General features: G+C 36.7%; 1 pseudogene across 1 annotated transcript; it reads right to left on the reverse strand.

Annotated features, from left to right (window-relative positions):
* Positions 1–3,339: 3,339 nt before the first annotated feature.
* On the reverse strand, positions 3,340–4,882 carry LOC307181924 (inosine-5'-monophosphate dehydrogenase 2-like; annotated as a pseudogene). The gene has a single exon. The product of its transcript is annotated as an inosine-5'-monophosphate dehydrogenase 2-like (transcript).
* Between the last annotated feature and the right edge of the window lie 15,207 nt (positions 4,883–20,089).

Genomic DNA, 20,089 nt, shown 5'->3' on the forward strand with positions numbered 1-20,089 from the left:
GTTATTTTTAATATACAATGGGAATTTCAAAGACAGAAACAATTGAGTAATTAAGGAGGCCCTTCTGTTTGTTTTGTTAAAGCTAGTATATAAGATTTCTCTATTCTACAACATTAATATGCAAACAACCTACTGAATTCTAAGGGGATAAAGGATACAATGACCCATTCCTACGAACACTGATGTCAGAGAACCAAGTCTAAAACCCACAAGTTGATGTTTTTATCTTTATAATTTTAAGATATCACAATAGGATAATCAAACTTAAATATCGTCAGAGTAATCCTGGCTGTCTTTGCCTTCTCTTTCCACATTATTGCTCCTGCACTTTTAGGACTGTAAAGGCCTCAATATTTCCTTTTCACTCTGTCTCATTAGGAAAAAGCTCACCTGTTCTTGCTGCCTCTGGCACAATAAAACTTCTGTTTGCAAAATATTGGCAACTCAGCTAGACAAAGCTAGCATTATGTTCCTTAAATATCAATGCTTTTTGAAGGAAATTAGCTTCTGGTTTTGTGGGTTTTTTTTCACAACTAACCTTGTATTTACATCACACGTTTCCCTCAATGACTTAAAGTGATTTACAGGTGTTAACTGATTCATGCCAAGAAAGGAGTTGATGGACGATGCGATAGTTTAGTCCCAATGTTAGAAATAAAGGTACAGGGAGATCATCACTCGCATGAAGTCAGAAAAGTGGGAAAATAAAAATCTGACAATTGAAGCACACTTTGGCCTCATTCACTCACTCACCAAAGAGAAGTACAGTATGAAGAACATATCAGGAGTCAAAGGTGTAAGATAAGCCAGCTTTACTGGATCTCATTTTCCTATCTTTAAAAACTATAGTGCTTCATATATACAATGGAATATTACTCAGCCATAAAAAGAAACGAAACTGAGCTATTTGTAATGAGGTGGATAGACCTAGAGTCTGTCATACAGAGTGAAGTCAGTCAGAAAGAGAAAAACAAATACTGTATGCTAACACATATATATATGGAATCTAAAATACAAACAAACAAAAAATGGTCATGAAGAACCTAGGGGCAAGACGGGAATAAAGATGCAGACCTACTAGAGAATGGACTTGAGGATACCGGGAGGGGGAAGGGTAAGCTTTGACAAAGTGAGAGAGAGGCATGGACATATATATACTACCAAATGTAAAACAGATAGCTAGTGGGAAGCAGCCACATAGCACAGGGAGATCAGCTCGGTGATTTGTGACCACCTAGAGGGGTGGGATAGGGAGGGTGGGAGGGAGGGAGATGCAAGAGGGAGGAGATATGGGGATATATGTATAACTGATTCACTTTGTTATAAAGCAGAAACTAACACACCATTGTAAAGCAATCATACTCCAATAAAGATGTTAAAAAAAAAAAATATATATATATATATATAGTGCTTGATTGTTGAGCTTGGAAGCCCATTAAACTCAAAACTGATCATTGCGTTTATTTAGCTATGCACACGTGTGACTGCACATGCACATATATTTGCTTAATTCCATTAAGATGAAATTCTACCCTCAATTTTTGTTTTAAAGAAAAAGTCATTTGGTCACATTAAGAATAGGCAAAACCACATTATTTCATTCATTTCCAGAGAGAAATATATCAAGAAGGCGAATATCTATACTTTGTACAGGCGCAATTTCCTTCACATTTCTTTCTGTTCCACTCCTGCTTCCCCAACACACAAACATTGGCAATATTTATTTCCTGCTAAAGTACTAATGTAATAAGCTAATATTTCACAATTTTGACCATTAGTTGTGTTCCCATAGTTGAAATTCTGATCACTTGTCATTTTTAAAATGCCCTCTCATATGCCCATTCTTTATCAAGAAAAAAATGTGAAATTTGAGAATTTTAATGGCAGAATTTGTTGTTTTTACTTTTTACTGCTTTTGGTCCTTTATTTGGTTCCTGAATGGATCTGTGTGTATGGTTACGCAACCTGCACTATTTCCTCATCCCTCCTAGTCTTTCTCACTTGGTTCTACACTGAGTGAACTTGTGCCTACCACTGACATCCAGATAACATGATACTCTGCTCTGCTATTCAACTTTGACCACTTCCCTTTCCACCTTGCACCATAGCACTACCATTGAGAGATGAAAGAAGCAAGTAATGATAGAAAATAACAAAAGGTTTTTTTCCTTATCACAGGACTGAGAAATCTACTGGACTAATATCCTTCCTGGGGCCATATTAAAAATGATGAAAACGTGTTGCGTTTGGTACAGATGTCAAAATTTTCCAAGGGCACAGAATTAATTCAATTCTGTACTTCCCACACACTTCCACAAACTTTTTTAATTAGAATGAACTTGGTTTTTTTTTTGTATGCCCAAGAACATTTGGGTTATCATTTACAATCAAGGGGAAAACGAATCAGAGTGATAGATCATATGGAGTTGCTTTTAACCACAATATGGTAACTGGGACCAGAAACAGTGGACAAGTTATTTTTTAATTGTTTGGTTTTGGTTTTGGTTTTTAATCTTTTCCATCTCAACAGCCTTACACTATACCAAAATGAGATCACAATCTTGATCAACTTGTGATTTAAGAAGAATACTGAGAGAATCTAAATATAGTGAAAAACAAATGACTGTCACTGATATCCAGGATAAAATATTTCAACCTTGTTTTTTAGAGGATGGGGTTATTTTACATATCCTAAATTAACCTCAACAGGAAAACTGCCTTATTTTGGGTAAATCAGGAAAACAGAATGAAATTTATGAATAGCAAGAATACGTAGTCATTCAAGACAATGGACTTTCTTTTTTGAGGAGTTTTTTTTTTAACATCTATTTGAATCGATTAGTGGGAAACAGAGTAGAACAAAGCCTAGATTTGGGGATTCCTCTTTCCCAAGCAGATATATTCTTCCTGTTAGCAGGGTCAATGTGGAGAAGATAAATAGCAGTGAGAAAATAATTCGTTTTTAAAGGATCATATGCATTATAAAAAGATGATTTGTCAAATAGAAATCCATTAGTAATTTTTCTTTCCAGAATGATATAACTTTGAAAAATGAAGATTATTAAATACGGAAAGTAACCTAACTCACAATAAATTCATTCTCATCATTACTGATAATGATAATCACTCACAAAACATATCCTGAGGTCCTTTGCATATTCATTCATTAACCAAGCTGGCAAATCATCACTTTGACACATGGGTTATCCATGACTATCAGGCACATGGCTCTGTAAGTTATCCAGCCAGGGACCCCTACTTTATCTAAAGAGTAAGACATTGGTCAAAATTGTTTTTTCAAACTTTTATTGAAAAGCCGAGGGTGTGCTGTATCCCTTTTCAGAAAAGACGCTTCTCATATGAGTGGAGGCTGTGGACACCACCTTCCACCTGAGCTGAGGATGTTCCCTTCTCAAACTTGAGCTCTCCAGAATACATCATGGCTTGGACTTGGGTCGAACTCTTGGCACCGATGTCCTGGCAGGAGTGCTAGATGCCGGCAGTCAGGTAGGGAACAAATCTGTGCATGGATCCTTTATCCTGCACAGCCCCAGACAGCCCCTGGGCCACCTTGATTTTGTCAGCTTCACTGAAGTATCGGTTCTGGCTGCTGAGATGCTTGTCCATGGCATCGAGAGAACCCATACCATGATATTTCTTTAGCTGGATCCCATCAGAGAAGAAGACTTGCCAGGGGCTTCAGTGGTAACAGCCAGGAGGGAGCCCATCATAACTGTGGAGACCCCAAGGGCCAAAGCTTTGGCAATATGGCCCACATTTTGGATCCCTCCATCAGCAATGACAGGGACGTCAAAGCACCGTGCATATTCTCACACGTTGTACGCTGCTGTTGATTGGGGCCGCCCACAGGCCAGCACTTCTTGAGTGATGCAGATGGAGCCACTGCCCATTCCCACCCTCAGGGCATCTACACCAGCATCAGTGAGGTTCTTGGCCTGAGCAGCTGTGACCACATTGCCTCCAATGACTTGGAGACTGGGGTATTTCTCTTTGATGTATTTGATCATGTTGATCTGGAAGACGGAGTTTCCCTGGGAAGAGTCCAAAACCATCACGTCCACACCAGCCTGGACTAGGCAGTCCAGCTGATACTTGTCATCCTCATGAGTGCCGATGGCTGCTCCACACAGCAGCTGCTTCTTGGCATCTTTCGAGGCCAGTGGGTAATCTCGGTTTTTCTTCAGGTCTGTCTGGGCAATGATGGCAACCAGCTTATCATCTTCATTTACAATGGGTAACTTTCCCTTCTCGCTGTGCTGCAGAATTTCATTTGCTTCCTTCAATGTGATGCCTGCAGGGGCTACCACCAAGTCTTCCCTCTTCATCAAGATCACTCCCAAAAACCGGTCATGCTCCTCCTCCTTGAGAAAATCAATGTCCCTTAAGGAGATGATGCCCACCAGGTGGCTCCCCATCCGGCCTGTGTCAGTGATGGGGATACCACAGAAGCCATGCCGGGCCTTGGCTTCAAAGACATCCCACACTCGATCCTTGGGACTGAGGACCACAGGGTCCATGATGAATCCCTGCTCGTATTTCTTCACTTCACGAACTTCATTGGCCTGGAATTCTGATGTACAGTTGTGCTGGGTGAAGCCAATACCACCTGTAAGCGCCATTACTATGGCCATCCCAGCCTCTGTGACTGTGTCCATGGGTGAGGAAGCCAGTGGGGTCTTCAGAGTGATATTTTTAGTCAGAGCAGAGGTCAGGTCCACTTGGTCTGCAGTGAAGTCGACGTACCCGGGGAGAATGAGAAAGTCGCTGTAGGTGAGACTGTCCGTGCAGTTGAACAGCTGCTGTGCAGCGAGTCTATCGTCTGGCATGTAGGATGTGCCGCCGCTCTCAGGTAGTCGGCCATGGCTAGCACAGGGCAAGGCCGAGCGTCTCCGAGGACCACGCCGCAGAGCCAAAATTTTTATATACTGGTAATTTGGGGGGAAAGCTTAAATCACCATTATAACTTCTAGTCACTTAATTCTAAATAACTTAGACTGAATTTCTTATAATGTGTGTTAAGCTAAAAAGAAAAAGTACTTTTGATTATTTAGAAATTTCAAAATTCTGAAATTTGTGAAACACAGTTCTTACAGCAATGATTCATCAACTAAGAAATAATATAAATGGGGTTGTCTATTATTGCAAGAGTCAACACATTTTTACTGACATGCATGCCTTCTTAAATAGCCTAAAGTTCTTTTCTATTATGTTAAACGACCAGTATCCTCCAGATCTGAACTAGACAAACCAAGGTACACATTATTGAAAGTCTTGCCATGAGTCATTTGGCAATTATCTGAGAATAATTACCCTTGGAATCCTGACTCACAAATAATTTAGCTATTCAGCCCACCTTCTTTGTGCAAAAGCTTAGTGTGAAATGGGAACCAAGGAAATAAAATAAACATCTGTTTCCAATATTCAGAACATCTGCATGAGTAAAAATTATTCAAAAAGATACCATGAATTTTTTAAATGAAATGCAGCATGTAAAAATTAAGCACTTGATCTTTTCCTTTATATTTCATTAAAAAATTCTAACTAGACTATCACCAGCTGTACATTTTACTACATTTTATATTATGGCAGGCAGTCAAAGCAATACTGCATTCTTTCTCATCTGAATTCCACATAAAAATTAATTTTAAAAAAAAGGAAAAAAACAGAGCATGTCTTTTGTCAGATGCAACGAAGAGTTAAGGATGTCATACAAACTGAGAAGAGACAATAAAAATGATCCAAAAACAAAATTGATTCCAAATAGAAAGTCTGAGATAAAAGAAAAGTGATATTGTTTGATTTCTTGTTAATTCAGACTTCCTAAAAGAAATGGGAATTTGGATAAGAAATTTTGTTTAGCTTTGGAGAAAGGATGCACATAATTTATAAGTAAAACCTGAGGAAATGGAGAAAGTCATTTTACTGGTTATTTTTTGTCCTGTAGCCTGACGATTCATAAACCAAGCAAGAAGAATATGCAAGTTATAAATCAGGAATCAACCAATACCAATCAAGTTTCCATATTTTTAAGAGAAACAAAGAATAATTAGGGAAAACATTCCTAAGACAAGCAAGAATTATTGTCTTGGGCTTCTCTGGTGGCGCAGCGGTTGAGAGCCCACCTGCCGATGCAGGGGACATGGGTTTGTGCCCCGGTCTGGGAAGATCCCACGTGCTGCGGAGCGGCTAGGCCCGTGTGCCATGGCTGCTGAGCCTGCGCCTCTGGAGCCTGTGCTCCACAACAAGAGAGGCCACCAACAGTGAGAGGCCCGCATACCGCAAAAAAAAAAAAAAAAAAAAAAGAATTATTGTCTTAAATAGGCAGATCAAACAATATCACTTAGGTTTCGGTTGGCATTTCCAATTGATTTATGTAAATAGATTAGTCCAAGGATTTGAAAAGTTTTCCTCTTTAATTTAAAAATATTCATTCTGTTAACAAGTAAGCAAAACAAACATGGCTCACACCCTTAGCTTCATCTGTAAAATGAAAAATAGCATTGAGATAGCATCTCAATAAATGTTGTTCCCTTCCCCATTACCTCTCTATCTCACATTAATGGAAAGTCACAGGCCATACAGAATGAATACCAGATAGATAAGATCCTTTAGGTTAAGTGACAACATGTGTCTTTTGCTTGGCTTTTGGAAAATGTTGATTGCCTCTAACAACAATATTGCCTGTAATCCTCATCATATAATAAGAAATGAAAATAAGATATTATTATATTTTTCTCTTTTGAAAAAAATGTCATTGAATTTTTAAGATAGATGTATCATATTCTTAGATGATAAAGTTTTTTTTTAGAAATGCTATACATTTCTGTTACATTAGAAACACTAAACATTACTAAGATGTACAAATTCAAGTATACTGTATATGTTCATTTTAAGATTTATATCCATGCTGTAGATCACGAAAATAAATTGAATGTTCTATAATATTTGTGTTTTAAACCAAAACCCAGGGTGGAGAGAGATGGGAAATAATAACACGGATTTACTTTTTTAATACTTAGCCACGGCTGATCTCATATTTGTAAAGGAAAGTAAAATTATGATGTTAATATTGTAGAACTGACAACACACTTAAAAGAATGTAACTCTACACTGTTTTCTATTGCCTATGAAATCCTAAGAAAACAGAATTTTATCAACAGAATTATTGCTATGAAAATTATAGTAATAACTGGCAGTATTTTCATTATTTTTTCTATTTACTAGGAAAAAAGTAGAAAAAGGATGAAGCATGTGATGCCTTTACTTAATATCGCACTACCTCACCTTAGCATATGGCTACATAAGGATTGAAAAAATTGCATGGATTTTGTTTTGAATTTCATTTAAATTAGAATTTTCTCACATGTTCAATCTTATGAAATTTGCTAACATTTGATCTTCGCTTTAGTAATCAATCTTTTGTTTTCCTTTTTTGTTGTTCTTGTTATGACTTTTTTCCCACTTCTACTATAATCTTCCTGAAAAAATGTTATTAATATTTGGGTCTTTAAGAATAAACAGTGTCAATGAAAAAAAATCTAATATCCCTATATAATTTATACTATAACTTCTCATTACTCTCCACAGAAGGGTAAAAACATTTTCATGAAAAAAAAAGCTATTTTAGTGACCTTTTGTCCCTCCCTAAGAGGAAGAAGTCTGACAGGTAGATATATGGAGAGTTTGTTATTGTAAATTCCAGATCTTGTGATTATCTCTGACTCAACTTCTGGGGTTTTATCTGGAATTCCTGTGAAGGGTCAACAAGTGTATTACTGCCTGTCTTCACCTTCTTGTGACCTTAATTTTAAAACTACACCTTATAGGACTCAGAAAGCAGATTATCGTGCTGTATTTCAGCAGATAGACTTTGGAATGGGACGCATCAGAAAATATATCATTATCTCAAGCAACCAGAAATCTACAACTTTTTAATATATTTATGTATATCTACTTTTGTTTATCTTTAATCGTAGAGTTTAAGGAAAAAATTTTAGGAACTTTTTGACTCCAATACCTTTTCAGAGCCAAACATCCCACTGCATTATTTCTTCTGGGGGAAAATTTTTTTATAGTATTTCTATAATTAAATGATATCTAATATAGATAGATGTAGATGTATTTACATAAATACATTTTAATAGATAAACCATGATGAATATTCATATTAAAATTTTGGAAAATAGACAAATGTAGATAAAGCAACACATTTTGATGACATAACTTGTCCACATATACTAGAAAACTGAAATGAGCCATTTCTGAGTAAATTTTAAGTATAAACTTAAGTTCACTGGTTCCAAGCCTCCAATTATTGCTCCAGAAACCTTGAGCAGTGGTTAAGAATAACAGAACTATTACTATTACGGGATGGTGAAAATAGGTTTACTAAAATGAACACATAACATAGGTAACAAATGGTGGAAACAAATGTACAAGAAGAAAGGAAATTAAAGATGAATATATAGAAAATCTCCTGGAAAGGAGATACTGCAGTGTAATGCTTAAAGACTATGGTTTTGACGTTGCGTAATGGGTTTCAGACCACTTGCTAGATGTGAGATGTGTGATCTTAGGCAGGTCATTTAACCTCTCTAAACGCATTTTTCCATCAGTGAAAAGAATATAAAATTGTGCCTATCTTATAGGTCTGACATGAGGATAAAAAGTTACACATTTTGTACAATACCTGGCATATAAGCCTTTGTTGTTATGAAAATGTACACTGTAAATTTAACAAAATAATTGGATGATAAACAAAACCATCCAAAATTATAGATGATCCAAAATGTTACTATAGTCTAAAATGTAAGGTCCCAATTAATCTCAAATGCAGTTATGGGATAAAATTAAATTCTTATTATTAGAAAAGGAAAAGAATTTCAATAAAGAACCAAGCTATGAATTTGGTTTATTGTCTGAAACAGAATAATACATGGAAATCATGAGCTATGGGTGCAACCGTCTTTTGTGTTATGCTTTATCCCTGTGACATTGTTAAAGACTTTCAACAAATCAAAAGTTGAGAACATTTGAATACTAAAAGCACAAAAAATACCCCTAAGAATAATGATTATGTGAGATTAAGAAATCTAGCACATTCATCTTTTCAACAGCAATTTTTCAGTTTCTTTTAATTTGATAAAAATTTCTGCCATCTTAAACATTTTTCCCTGCAATCATTTAAAGACAAACAAGACTCAGAAGTAAAAATCTATGAGACCATTTCCACTTATTATCACATATAAAATGTGAACCGGAGCTTTTCCTTTTGATCAACTTTGAATGGCAAATTTTGTCAAGCTACGTTTAAATATCCCATCATGATTCCAATTCTTTCTGCACACATACCTTTCCAGTCATTTTGTTTCAAATGATTGTTAATACCCTGAAGTCCTAAAAAAGTTCAGTCAGTATAGTCAAACTGGATATGTACTCAGAAATAATGACAGAGAGCTCATGGCAATGTGTATTTTACACACTGAACTTGTCTCCTGGTCAGTTATGCCGGGTCTGAAATTAAATATTCTTGACCTATTTCTGTGATCTCTCTTACATTGTTGTCCTAAACTATTTATTATCTAAACATTATAATTTTATATGTTTATTCCATTTCTCACATATTTATAGCCAAATCTTTTTTAGATATCTTGATGAAGTAACCTCACCATCTACCTATATATTTACTAGATAAAATAACAGTAAAAATATTTTTTGAGATCTGTGATTCTCTTGGTACCACTGATAATTTAGCATATTGCCCTATCAACAGACAATAGAATCCTGATTATCTATTAATTAAGGCATATTTTCTATGACAGCTAGGGCCTAACTAAGCCCAATATCTTTGTTTTGCCTTTTCAGTTCCTGCTTGATTGATTAGTTCATTTACGTACCCCGGTGTTCCAATAAGACATTATATATAAGCTTCAAAATATCAAATAGATCATGATTTCTACATTTCTTTTATTTTAATTGAATTTTATTATTAAATATTCATAAAGAGGAGCATATTTAACATATATGGCTAGCTTAAAGAGTAGTAATAAAATGTATACCGGTTTTCCCATTAACCAATTTATGTAGTTGGGGCCTTGTATTTTCTAAAGCTTCATATTTTGTCATCTTTGCTTGCAATTCCCCCCATCAGAGATAACCAATAAATTTTGTATTATTCATTATCTCTTTTCTCTATGGACTTTGCCACATTTATCTATATACTTATACAACCTGTTCCTTTTGGCCCAAATTTGAACTAAACATGAAATCATATTGAAGAAACTCTGCTGTGACATGATTTGACACTCGACATTAAGTTTTGAGATATATATCAAATTTTATTTATGCACTGCTGACAAATTTTATTTATGCACTGCTGACAAATGTGTTGAGGGTTATGTTCTAGTCTGAGCCTCCTATCACAATACAAGAGAGACTTGAGGAGACCTATTGCTGGGTCATAGGGTATATTTTAAACTTTACTTGGAAAAGGCAAATTGTTTTCTAGAATACACCAATTTATAACTCCCACAGCAGTGTGTTAGAGTTCCTATTGTTCCTCATGTCTGAAAATATGTGATCTTATCGGCTTTTAAATTTATGTCTGGTAGGTATATCATTGGACCTTTAATATTTTCCTGAGAACTAGTAAACTTAAGCATCTTTTCATATATTTATTAAAATTTGTGTTTCCCTTCTAAGAAATAACTGTTCATAACTTTTTCACATCTTTTTCACTGGATTGTTGGTTTATGTATTACCTTTTGATTCATGGGAATATACATGGCATATATATGTTAATGTGTTTTTTACTTTTTATTTTTTCAATGAACGTAAGTTCTTAATTTTAATGTAGATGAAAACTATCAATTTTTTGACATTGTTTTGAGCTTTTTTAATATTAAGAAAGTATCCTCTACTTCAAGTGCATAAAGATATTCTCTACCATTGATGCTAAGGTTTGAAGAGCTGGTTTTCAGAGTTAAGTTTTTGTCCATCTAGAATTGACTTCTGTGGATGCTGTGAGCCATAGATCTAATGTTCCTGAATTTAATAAGCCACCCTTTCCCAATGCCAACTTTCACCTGTATCAAATGTTAATATATACACCAGTTTATTTCTGGGTTCTCTGATTCGTCAATATAGTTTTCCATCTCTGCACAAATACCAAATTGTCTTATTACAGGTTTATTTTGTCTTGTTATGTCCTAGAGTTTAGGTTTAACAAGCCAGATACATTGCTCAGAGACAGGAGGCAAAATGTTGTTACCCTCTTTATTTCCAGAGATGTTTGTACCTTACAATTTATTTCATCCTCTTTCAATACAACTATACACACTTTGTTTTGTACAGAATGTGCTTGGTATATCTTTCTTTGTACCTTTTACTTTGAACCTTTCTTTGTTTTTATATTTTACTTGTGTCTCTTATTTAGAACATATAGCCAGATTTTCTTTGTATTTCCATTTTGATAATCTTTTATTTTACTGAAGAATTTAGTCTATTTACATTTATTGTGTTGTCAACATGAAATATTTGGAATTATTTCTATCAACTTTTTTCTATGTTTCTTATTACATTTTCCTCTACTAGTTTCACAGCTCAGTCTTTAATTCCTATTCATTTAGTGGTTACCCCAGATATTTAATTTATGTTACTTAAAAGGTTCTAAGGTTAATAGTATCACTAATTTGAACAATAATAGCATATAAGTTGGAAGGGAGCTAATTAGAATAAAGCAAGCCTAGGTCCTTGTATTATTTGAAGAGAAAGTTACATCTGGAGAACTTTATACCAGAAACACTTTATACTTAATTTTTTGCTTTTTTGTGGGACCACATAGGTAATATGGCTTGGGGCCTCAAACGAGCAATAGGAAAGAATTCTTAGGGATTCTCATGGGAGACTTTCTCCATTCACCTAGAGCCGAAGTATCCTCACAATGCCACTCTGCAGAGCAGCTTTATATTGACATGGTTTATTTTTCGTTATTTGCTTTTTGTTATTGTTACTGTGGTTGATCCACTGAACAGATCACCTTTGCAAGAATATCAGATATGATCTCCTAATTTTTGTAAACCCATCATTTTGTCTCCCACCTCCGAGCAGTGCATCGACCTGTTAAACCTGAAGTTCTAGGCCAAAGCTTCTCAAATTACCTGAGGTGAAGAAGCATGTTTTATTGTTTTTGTTTTTTAATTTACAATGCTTTGCAAGCAAGCCCTAGATTCAGCCTCTTTTCAAAGGTTCATTTTATTGAAGAATGGGTTCCAGTGGAACTTAGAAACCAAGATCTGGACACTGGATAGCTTGTTTCTACTGGGGTATCACTGCTTCTAGACCATCCCAGCAAAGACAGCTATGAAATATGTGTATATTAACCCATGTACATGAACATATCTGTAATTATTTATGTTCATATATTGATATATTAAGCTGAAGATGTTTGTACTGCCTCTGCTTGAATTCTATATGACAGGGCATATATTTAAGCTTTAAAAATGGTATTTTCCACCGAATAAAATTAATTTAAAAAATATCACCTGGAAACACTAGCTTTTAGAAGCTTTTTGCAAGACGTATATTGATATTTTAAAATAATAAAACTGAGGTCAAGGCTGGAGGTGCCTTCAAGATGGCAGAGGAGTAAGACGTGAGATCACCTTCCTCCCCACAAATACATCAAAACTACATCTACATGTGGAACAGCTCCTAAAGAATACCTACTGAATGCTGGCAGAAGACTTCAGACTTCCCAAAGGACAAGAAAATCCACACATACCTGGGTAGGGCAAAAGAAAAAAGGAAAAACAGAGACAAAAGAATAGGGATGAAACCTGCACCTCTGGGAGGGTGCTGTGAAGGAAGAAAAGCTTCCACACACTAGGAAGCCCCTTCACTGAAGGAGAAGGGGGGTGGGCAGGGGGGGAAGCTTCAGAGCCACAGAGGAGAACGCAGCAAGAGGGATGCAGAGGGCAAAGCGGAGAGATTCCTGCATAGAGGATCGGTGCCAACCAGCACTCACCTCAGCCTGAGAGTGTTGTCTGTTCACCTGCTGGGGTGCGTCGGGGCTGGGAGCTGAGGCTCAGGCTTTGGAGGTCAGATCCCAGGGAGAGGACTGGGGTTGGCTGAGTGAACACAGCCTGAAGGGAGCTAGTGCACCACAACTAGCAGGGAGGGAGTCCGGTGAAAACTCTGGAACTGCCTAAGAGGCAAGAGACCATTGTTTTGGGGTGCACAAGGAGAGGAGATTCAGAACACCACCTAAATGAGTTCCAGAGACGGGCACGAGCCGCGGCTATCAGCGCAGACACCAGAGACGGGCATGAGACTCTAAGGCTGCTACTGCAGTCACAAAGAATCCTGTGTGCAAGCACAGGTCACTATCCACACCACCCCTCCCAGGAGCCTGTGCACACTGCCACTACCAGAGTCCCATGATCCAGGGACAACTTCCCCGGGAGATCACACGGCACACCTCAGGCTGTTGCAACATCACACCGGACTCTGCTGCCACAGGCTCGCCCCGCACTCCATACCCCTCCCTCCCCATGGCCTGAGTGAGCCAGAGCCCCCTAATCAGCTGCTACTTTAACCCCATCCAGTCTGGGCGGGGAACAGATGCCATCAACCTACACACAGGGGCAGGGCCAAATCTAAAGCTGAACCCCAGGAGCTGTGCCAACAAAGAAGAGAAAGGGAAATCTCTCCTAGCAGCCTCAGGAACAGCAGATTAAATCTTCACAGTCAACTTGATGTACCCTGCATCTCTGGAATAGACTTTGGGAGCAACTGTAGATTTGGGGTTTGCTTTCTGCAACCAATTTTTCTGGTTTTATGTTTATGTTAGTTTAGTATTTAGAGTTTATTATCATTGGTAGATTTGTTTAATGATTTGGTTACTCTCTTCCTTTCTTTTATATATATAGACATATATTTCTTTTTCTGTGAGTGTGTATGTGTATGCTTCTTTGTGTGATTTTGTCTGTATAGCTTTACTTTTGTCATTTGTCCTAGGGTTCTGTCTGTCCGTTTTTTGTTTGTTTTTATAGTATAGTTTCTAGTGCTTCTTATCATTGGTGGATTTGTTTTTTGGTTTCTTTGCTCTCTTTCTTTCTTTTCTTTATTACCTTTTAATTTTTTTTATTTTAATAACTTTATTTTATTTTTGTTTCTTTCTTTCTTTCAATTTTTCTACCTTTTCTTCTAAGCCGTGTGGGTGACAGGGTCTTGGTGCTCTGGCCAGGTGTCAGGCCTGATCCTCTGAGGTGGGAGACCTGAGATCAGGACATTGGTTCACCAGAGACCTCCCGGCTCCACATAATATCAAACAGCGAAAGCTCTCACAGAGATCTCCATCTCAACACTAAGACTCAGCTCCACTCAACGACGAGCAGTCTACAGTGCTGGACACCCCATGTCAAACAACTAGAAAGACAGGAACACAACCTCACCCATTAGCAGATAGGAGCACCTAAAATCATAATAAGGTCACAGACACCCCAAAACACACCACTGGACGTGGTCCTCTCCACCAGAAAGACAAGGTCCAGCCTCAGCCACCAAAACACAGGTACCAGTCCCCTCCGCCAGGAAGCCAACACAACCCACCAAAACAACCTTACCCACTGGAGGCAGACACCAAAAACAAAGGGAACTACAAACTAGCAGCATGCAAAAGGGAAACACCAAACACAGAAAGGTAAGCAAAATGAGAAGACAGAGAAATACATAACAGATGAAGGAGCAAGGTAAAAAACCACCAAACAAATGGTGGTAAAAAAGGAGCAAGGTAAAAAACCACCAAACAAAAACCAGACCAAACAAATGAAGAGGAAATAGGCAGTCTACCTGAAAAAGAATTCAGAGTAATGATAGTAAAGATGATTCAACTTCTTGGAAATAGAATGGAGAAAATACAAGAAACGTTTAACAAGGACCTAGAAGAACTAAAGAGCAAACAAACAATGATGAAAAACACAATAAATGAAATTAAAAATTCTCTAGAAGGAATCAATAGCAGAATAACTGAGGCAGAAAAACAGATAAGTGACCTGGAAGATAAAATAGTGGAAATAACTACCGCAGAGCAGAATAAAGAAAAAAGAATGAAAAGAATTGAGGACACTATCAGAGACCTCTGGGACAACATTAAAGGCACCAACATTCGAATTATAGGGCTCCCAGGAGAAGAAGAGAAAAAGAAAGGGACTGAGAAAATATTTGAAGAGATTATAGTTGAAAACTTCCTTAATATGGGAAAGGAAATATCAATCAAATCCAGGAAGCACAGAGAGTCCCATACAGGATAAATCCAAGGAGAAACATGCCAAGACACATATTAATCAAGCTATCAAAAATTAAATACAAAGAAAAAATATTAAAAGCAGGAAGGGAAAAGCAAAAAATAACATACAAGGGAATGCCCATAAGGTTAACAGCTGATCTTTCAGCAGAAACTCTGCAAGCCAGAGGGAGTGTCAGGACATATTTACAGTGATGAAAGGGAAAAACCTACAAGCAACATTACTCTACCAGCAAGCATCTCATTCAGATTTGACAGAGAAATTAAAATCTTTACAGACAAGCAAAAGCTAAGAGAATTCAGCACCACCAAACCAGCTTTACAACAAATGCTAAAGGAACCTGTCTAGGCAGAAAACACAAGAGAAGGAAAAGACCTTCAAAAAAAACCAAAAACAATTAAGAAAATGGTAATAGGAAAATAAATATTGATAACTACCTTCAATGTAAATGGATTAAATGCTCGAACCAAAACATACACTAGCTGAATGGATACAAAAACAAGACCAGTATATATGCTGTCTACAAGAGACCCACTTCAGACCTAAGGAAACATACAGACTGAAAGTGAGGGGATGAAAACAATATTCCATGCAAATGGAAATCAAAAGAAAGCTGGAGTAGCAATTCTCATACCAGATAAAATAGACTTTAAAATAAAATCTGTTACAAGAGACGAAGAAGGACACTACATAATGATCAAGGGACCAATGCAAGAAGAAGATACAACCATTGTAAATATTTATGCACCCAACATAGGAAGGCCTCAATACATAAGGCAAATGCTAACAGGCATAAAAGGGGAAATTGACAGTAACAGAATCATAGTAGGGGACTTTAACACCCCACTTTCACCAAAGGACAGATCATCCAAAAGGAAAATAAATAAGGAAACACAAGCTTTAAATGACACATTAGACCAGATGGAATTAATTGATATTTATATGACATTCCATCGAAAAACAACACAATACACTTTCTTCTCAAGTGCTCATGAAACATTCTCCAGGATAAATCATATCTTAGGTCACAAATCAAGCCTCAGTAAATTTAAGAAAATTCAAATGGTATCAAGTATCTTTTCCAACCACAGTGCTATAAGACTAGATATCAATTACAGGAAAAAATCTGTAAAAAATACAAACACATGGAGAGTAAACAATACACTACTAAATAACCAAGAGATCACTGAAGAAATCAAAGAGGAAATGAAAAAAAACCTAGAAACAAATGACAATGAAAACACGTCAACCCAAAACCTATGGGAGGCAGCATAAGCAGTTCAAAGAGGGAAGTTTATAGCAATGCAAACTTACCTCAAGAAACAAGAAACATCTCAAATAAACAACCTAATCTTACACCTAAAGCAATTAGAGAAAGAAACACACAAAAAGCCCAAAGTAGGCAGAAGGAAAGAAATCATAAAGATCAGATCAGAAATAAATGAAAAAGAAATGAAGGAAACAATAGCAAAAGATCAATAAAATTAAAAGCTGGTTCTTTGGAAAACCTGGAAGAAATGGATAAATTCTTAGAAAAGCACAACCTTCCAAGACTGACTCAGGAAGATATAGAAAATATGAAAGACCAATCACAAGCACTGAAATTGAAACTGTGATTAAAAATCTTCTAACAAACAAAAGCCCAGGACCAGACGGATTCACAGGCGAATTCTATCAAACATTTAGAGAAGGTCTAACACCTATCCTTCGCAAACTCATCCAAAATATAGCAGAGGGAGGAACACTCCCAAACTCATTTTACGAGGCCACCTTCACCCTGATACCAAAACCAGAAAAAGATGTCACAAATAAAGAAAACTATAGGCCAACATCATTGATGAACAAAGATGCAAAATTCCTCAACCAAATACTAGCAAACAGAATCCAACAGCACATTAAAAGGATCATTCACGATGATCAAGTGGGGTTTATCCCAGGAATGCAAGGATTCTCCAATATATGCAAATCTATCAATGTGATAAACCATATGAAAAAAGTGAAGGAAAAAAACCATATGATCATCTCAATAGATGCAGAAAAAGCTTTCAACAAAATTCAACACCCATTTATGATAAAAAAACCTCTAGAAAGTAGGCAGAGAAGGAACTTACCTCAACATAATAAAGGCCATATAGGACAAATCCACAGCCAGTATCATTCTCAATGGTGAAAAACTGAAACCTGGGCTTCCCTGGTGGCACAGTGGTTGAGGGTCCGCCTGTCGATGCAGGGAACACGGGTTTGTGCCTCGGTCCGGGAGGATCCCACATGCCGCAGAGCGGCTGGGCCCGTGAGCCATGGCCACTGAGCCTGCATGTCCGGAGCCTGTGCTCCGCAATGGGAGAGGCCACAACAGTGAGAGGCCCGCGTACTGCAAAAACAAAAAACAAAAAAAAAAACCCTGAAACCATTTCCTCTAAGATCAGGAACAAGACAAGGTTGTCCACTCTCACCACTATTATTCAACGTAGTTTTGGAAGTTTTAGCCACAGCAAACAGAAACGAAAAAGAAAGGGAATCCAAATCAGAAAAGAAGAAGTAAAGCTGTCACTCTTTGCACATGACATGATACTATACATAGAGAATCATAAAGATGTTACCAGAAAACTACTAGAGCTAATCAATGAATTTGGTAAGTTGCAGGATACAAAATGAATGGACAGAAATCTCTTGCATTCCTATACACTAATGACGAAAAATCTGAAAGAGAAAATAAGGAAACACTCCCATTCACCACTGCAATAAAAAGAGTAAAATACCTAGGAATAAACCTACGTAAGGAGACAAAAGTCCTGTATGCAGAAAACTATAAGACACTGATGAAAGAAATTAAAGATGATACAAATAGATGGAGACATATACCATGTTCTTGGATTGGAATAATTAACACTGTAAAAATGACTATACTACCCAAAGCAATCTACAGATTCAGTGCAATCCCTATGAAACTACCAGTGGCTTTTTTCACAGAATTAGAACAAAAAATTTCACAATTTGTATGGCAACACAAAATACCCGGAATAGCCAAAGCAATCTTGAGAAAGAAAAACAGAACTAGAGGTATAAGGCCTCTGAACTTCAGACTATACTACAAAGCTACAGTAATCAAGACAATATGGTACTGGCACAAAAACAGAAATATAGATCAATGGAACAGGATAGAAAGCCCAGAGATAAACCCACATACATATGGTCTCCTTATCTTTGATAAAGGAGGCAAGAATATACAATGGAGAAAAGACAGCCTCTACAATAAGTGGTTCTGGGAAAACTGGATAGCTACATGTAAAAGAATGGAATTAGAACACTCCCTAACAGCATACACAAAAATTAACTCAAAATGGATTAAAGACCTAAATGTAAGGCCAGACACTATCAAACTCTTAGAGGAAAACACAGGCAGAACACTCTATGACATAAATTACAGCAATATCCTTTTTGATGCACCTCCTAGAGAAATGGAAATGAAAACAAAAATAAACTAATAGGACCTAATGAAACTTAAAAGCTTTTGCACAGCAAAGGAAACCATAAACAAGACCAAAAGACAACCCTGAGAATGGGAGAAAATATTTGCAAACGAATCAACTGACAAAGGATTAATCTCCAAAATATACAAGCAGCCCTTGCAGCTCAATGTCAGAAAAACCAACAACCCAATCCAAAAATGGGCAGAAGACATAAATACACATTTCTCCAAAGAAGATATACAGATTGCCAACAATCACATGAAAGGATGCTCAGCATTACTAATTATTAGAGAAATGCAAATCAAAACTACAATGAGGTATCACCTCACAGCAGTCAGAATGGCCATCATCAAAAAATCTACAAACAGTAAGTGCTGGAGAGTGTGTGGAGAAAAGGGAACCCTCTTGCACTGTTGGTGGGAACATAAATTGATACAGCCACTATGGAGAACAATGTGGAGGTTCCTTTAGAAACTAAAAATAGAACTACCATAAGACCCAGCAATCCCACCACCTGGCATATACCCTGAGAAAACCATAATTCAAAAAGAGTCATGTACCAAAATGTTCATTGCAGCTCTATTTACAATAGCCAGGACATGGAAGCAACCTAAGTGTCCATCAACAGATGAATAATGGATAAAGAAGATGTGGCACATATATACAATGGAATATTACTCAGCCATAAAAAGAAACGAAATTGAGAGATTTGTAGTGAGGTGGATGGACCTGTCTGTCTGTCATACAGAGTGAAGTAAGTCAGAAAGAGAAAAACAAATACCGTATACAAATGAAATTTCTAAGCTTCCTGTGCTTCATAATGCCAAAAATGGGAGTCCCATATTTCTTTTTCTATTCTTGAAAAATTATTTTATATAACTCTACTATATTCTTAAGTTAACCTTAGAAACTACTTCTTTTCTGAAAATATTGTGCTGCTGACATCCAAACTTAATTAAATTCATTTCTATATTATTTTCATAATAAAATAACTAGTAACTCTAAAGTTTGCTATTTATAAAGATTAATATTTTCTTCATCAATGCACATGATAGAGGTGAAGCTTTTATCTTCAAGACAATATTTTTCCATATGATAGCTTTATATTCACATATACACATAGAATCAGATTTATAAATTTAATTGTGTTGAAAAAGTATATTAACTACTTACCTGTACCTAAACTGCCTTAAATTTAACTTATACTATTTTATGTACTATTTGCTGTCAAGATTGTTTTCTACCTAATAATTAAACAGAAGGGGGCAAATATGGCATAGACATACAAGATTT

Source organism: Stenella coeruleoalba (genome assembly GCF_951394435.1).
Source record: "Stenella coeruleoalba genome assembly, chromosome: 2".
In the NCBI taxonomy this organism is placed as follows: Eukaryota; Metazoa; Chordata; class Mammalia; order Artiodactyla; family Delphinidae; genus Stenella; species Stenella coeruleoalba.